At 45.0% G+C, this 4,924-nt stretch overlaps 1 non-coding gene across 1 annotated transcript; it reads left to right on the top strand.

Annotated features, from left to right (window-relative positions):
• Nucleotides 1-601: 601 nt before the first annotated feature.
• Nucleotides 602-677, top strand: TRNAV-AAC (transfer RNA valine (anticodon AAC)). The gene has a single exon. It is a non-coding gene; the product is annotated as a tRNA-Val (tRNA).
• Nucleotides 678-4,924: the final 4,247 nt, after the last annotated feature.

The following is a 4,924-nucleotide window of genomic DNA, read 5'->3' as shown; positions in this document are numbered from 1 at the left end:
ATTTATAAAATGTCTCTATTTTCTTGGCGACAGCTCTGTGATTGGTGTATGATAAGTATGTGGTTGATGGAAAAGTTACACATTAAAAGTTGCTCCTTTAAAATACAGCCCATAACCATTATATAGGAAGGTGTACTGCCCCCCTGCAATGGGAATATACAGCTCTTTAGTGTACTTAATAAAGTGGCATATTTTTTGAAATAATTCTGCATATGAGAATATATTATAGCTTAAAAATGAGATACTCTTATTAATCTTGGCCAGAGTCAGATTTCCCCAGCTAGCTGCTTAAATTTGGTAAGGAAGTTAAAACATGACTAAGAAAAATGGATGATCACCAAGCCCATGACTCAGCAGAAGGTACTGGCCACCCAGGCTGGATGGGGGATGCCATTGGGAAACCTCTTCGGATGCTTGCCCCTCACCACCCCTTTGGCGAGAGTGGTAGTGAAGTATAGAGGGTGGGAAGCTTCTCCACAAGCTCACTGAGCTGAGGCTCACTCGGATAACCTGACATGTGGCCCTTGAAAATGTAACCATTTTGCCCAGGACCCCAAATTGCAGAGGACACCTAGGCTTGCCTCTTCTTTAAAACCTGCTGGCCCTGGCCGGTTGGCTCAGCGGTAGAGTGTTGGCCTAACATGCGGGGGACCCGGGTTCGATTCCTGGCCAGGGCACATAGGAGAAGCGCCCATTTGCTTCTCCACTCCCCCTTCCTTCCTCTCTGTTTCTCTCTTCCCCTCCCGTAGCCAAGGCTTCATTGGAGCAAAGATGGCCTGGGTGCTGGGGATGGCTCCTTGGCCTCTGCCTCAGGTGCTAGAGTGGCTCTGGTCGCGGCAGAGCGACACCCCTGAGGGGCAGAGCATTGCCTCCTGGTGGGCAGAGTGTCGCCCCTGGTGGGCATGCCGGGTGGATCCCAATCGGGCGCATGCTGGAGTCTGTCTGACTGTCTCTCCCCGTTTCCAGCTTCAGAAAAATACAAAAACAAAAAAACAAAAAAAAACCCCTGCTGCTTTGGGCCATTGCTCTCTCTGGTCACTTTCCTTTCTTATTCCTACTTCTAACCATAAAACACCAATGGCTTCAACTAATAAAAGAAAAAAAAACACCCATCAAGAATCTTCTAAGACATTATGTAGAATTTATGTATATACCATCAACCTTTGACTCAGACAGAAATTATTAATTGGGAAATTTGAATGATCTTAATATTGATTTAAGCTTTTAAATGGTCTTTAAGATGTTTTATCTTAATGCCATCGTGAGAATCAGAAGGGCAAAAATGATTTTCTAATTTATCAAATTCCTATATTAAATTGTGTAAACCAGCATGGAGACCTAGCCTCTTTTATATTTAACTTGTACTTGAACATTTTAAAAGACAAATTGGGTGTGTTGCCTGTATGCTGATGATTGAGCTGCATTCATACTTCTGGAGTGGTATCCAGAAACCCTAGATTCAGCAAGCTATGGCCAAGAATGTCATCTAACTTATAATTTTTCCCAAACTCAAAATAGTCATTTTTGGTGGTTTTCCATTGGCACTTAGATGGATTATATGAAATACCTCTGTCCACCCCTTCCCACCTGGCCCACTCCTCCTTCAGGACCCAACACAAACTGTATCCTGTGGAGCCTTTGCTGACCTCTGAGTTCCTACATGTAGTACCCATGTTTACATTCACCGGTGCTTTCCCTTAATATCATTAGTTAACATTTTCTCTTCAAGTACAGAAGTGTTCTTTTGTTTGTTTGTTTTTTTGTATTTTTCTGAAGTGAGAAGCAGAGAGTTAGAGAGATAGACTCCTGCATGCAACTGACTGGAATCCACCCAACATGCCCATCAGGGGCAATGCTCTGCCCATCTGGAGTGCTGCTCTGTTGTAACTAGAGCCATTCTATTGCCTGAGGTGGAGGCCATGGAGCTGTCCTCAGTGCCTGGGTCAGATTTGCTCCAATGGAGCCTTGGCTGTGGAAGGGGAAGAGAGAGACAGAAAGAAAAAAGAGGGAGAAGGGTGAAGAAGCCAGATGGGCGCTTCTGCGTGCCCTGGCCAGGAATCGAACCTGGGACATCCATACGCCAGGTCAATGCTCTACTGCTGAGCCAACCAGCCAGGGCTTGTTTTTTTGTTTTTTGTACTTAAGAACACGGCCCTAAAATAATTCAAAAATACTTATTACAACGAGAGACAAGATGGCGATGGAGTAGGCAGACATACCAACTTCTACCTCCCTGAACCAAAGTGGATTACAAACTAATTTTAAGAACCATCATCTGGAAAAACCAACTTTGGACTAAACTAAAAGGTCTCTTCAACCAAGGAACACTGAGGAAGGCACACTGAGACTGGTAGGAAAAGCAGTAACGTGGAGAGGGCTGCCCAGCTCCCCAGAGCGAAGGCAGCCAGGAGAGGCTTGCGTGGCGGGAAGTGAGTTTAGCAGAGGAGGGGTTCCTGAATCCCAGCAACAAAGCCCCAGCCTGCAGCCTCAGAGCCTAGAAGAGGAGTATGAACAGTATTTAGCTGAAAACAAGACAGGATACTATTGTGAGAAAGAGACTGATTTCTTGGACCCAGGATTCTTCTTAAAGGGACTGTGCAGAACACCTCTCTCACAACCACTCACCCGGGGCTCTGGGGGATGAGGAGAGAGGAGAGGACCAGAGTAGCAGGAAGAGAGTGTAATCTAGGAGGCACAGGGAGAAACATTTTGAGAGACAGCCACCCTAACCTCTGGGACGAGTCATTCTCCAAATCTGAAGTAAATATTTTCCCTGGAAACAGCAATACCAGCAAAGGGAAGCAAGATACCAGCCAAACAAGCTCTCCTGCGGCACTCAGAGCAGAGTAGCTTAGAAGGAGGGAGCTTCTGGGACTACAGTAGTGAGTGTTAGGGTCTGAGCTGCAGCACCCCCATCCACACAGCTGAGGGCTTGCCTGAGGAAGGACGGGGGTGGGATGCAGAAGCACGGTTCTGTCGGCAAGGGTGGAAGCCAGCTGGCCACCACTGAGGCCCAGGTGTGAGCTCAGTCTTGTCTGGCTGGGGAGGAGGGGACATGCAAAAGTGGTCAAGCCCAGCTGCGGGCCATCTACAATCCAGCCTGCAGGGGAAGGGCAGGAACCCTGGAAAGGGTGGAGATCTGCCCTTGAGCAAGGGTGCAGGAGCACAGCCTTGCCCCCCCGAACCAAGGTTTGTGGCCTGACTTGGGAGCTGGCTCCTCCCACGGGGGTGGAGCCAAAAGCCCAGAACAGGCAGAGTCCTGCTACTGAGCATGGGCACATAGTCCCACCCCACCTGTGAAGCCAAGGCTTGCAGCCGTCCCAAGAGCAGGCTCCTCCTGCAAGGGTGGGGCAAAAGCCTGGAGGCAGGCAGAAACCCGCAGCTGAGCAAAGCTGCTCACCCCTGCCCTCAGGGTCGAGCATAATGACACCTGTGGGGGCAGGGTAAAGGCCAAGGCCACGCAAGCAGGTGAAGGAGAGGCAGAAACCACAGCAACAGCCCCAGTGGGCAGGCACCAGCAATGCCCATACCAGAATGACCTAGGCAGCAATAGCAGAGGGGGTGGAGGGCTTGCAGACAGACCACACCAAGGGAACACAGAGCCAACACCCAGTGGACTCCTGTGACCAAAACCTTCTTTTACACAGACAAAATGAGAAGGCAGAGAAATGCAACAAAAATGAATCAAGAGAAATCCCCAGAAAAGGACCTGAATGAGTCAGATATAACCAAATTACCAGATGCAGAGTTTAAAATAATGATAGTTAGGATGCTCAAAGATATTAGAACAACAATAGATGGTCATTATGAACACCTAAATAAAGAGATAGCAAATATAAAAAAGAACATTGAAATAATAAAAAAGAATCAGTCAGAAATGACAAATACAATATTAGAAATGAACACAATGGAAGGAATTAAAAGCAGAATGGATGAAGCTGAGAATCGAATCAGCGAGTTAGAGGACAAGATAAATAAAGGCATGAAAGCAGAGCAAAAAAAAAAAAGAAAAGAGACTCAAAAAGTCTGAGGAAACTCTAAGAGAGCTCTGTGACAACATGAAGAGAAATAACATCCACATCATAGGGGTTCCTGAAGAAGAAGAGAAAGAACAAGGGATAGAGACTTTGTTCAAACATATCATACCTGAAAACTTCCCTCAATTAAGGCAGGAAACCATCTCACAAGTCAAGAAGCACAGAGAACTCTATTAAAGAGAAACCCAAAGAAATCTACACCAAGACACATCATAATTAAAATACCAAAGCTAAGTGATAAAGAAAATATATTAAAAGCTGCTAGAGAAAAAAAGACTATCACCTACAAAGGAGACCCCATAAGGATGACTTCTGACTTCTCAACAGAAACACTTGAGGCCAGAAGGGAATGGCAAGAAATATTCAAAGTAATGCAAAACAAGAGCCTACAACCAAGACTACTTTATCCAGCAAGGCTATCATTTAAAATTGAAGGAGAAATAAAAGCTTTCCAGACAAAAAAACCCTCAAGGAATTCACTACAACCAAACCAAGGCTGCAAGAAATGCTAAGGGGCCTGTTGTAAACAGATCAAAGGAGAAAAAGAATATAGCAAAAGAGGAATACCATTTTAAAGAATAAGATGGCAATAAACAACTACATATCAATAATAACCTTAAATGTAAATGGATTAAATGATCTGATCAAAAGACATAGGGTAGCTGCGTGGGTAAGAAAACAGGACCCATACATATGCTGTCTATAAGAGACACAGCTTAAAACAAAAGATGCATATAGACTGAAGATAAAGGATGGAAAAAAATATTTCACGCAAATGGAAATGAAAAAAAAGCTGGGGCAGCAATACGTATATCAGACAAAATGGACTTTAAAACAAAGACTATAGTAAGAGATAAAAAAAGTCACTACATAATGATAAAGGGAGC

The sequence above is a fragment of the Saccopteryx bilineata genome, chromosome 6 (assembly GCF_036850765.1).
Source record: "Saccopteryx bilineata isolate mSacBil1 chromosome 6, mSacBil1_pri_phased_curated, whole genome shotgun sequence".
Taxonomy (NCBI): Eukaryota; Metazoa; Chordata; class Mammalia; order Chiroptera; family Emballonuridae; genus Saccopteryx; species Saccopteryx bilineata.
This window is presented reverse-complemented; position numbering and strand designations above follow the sequence as displayed.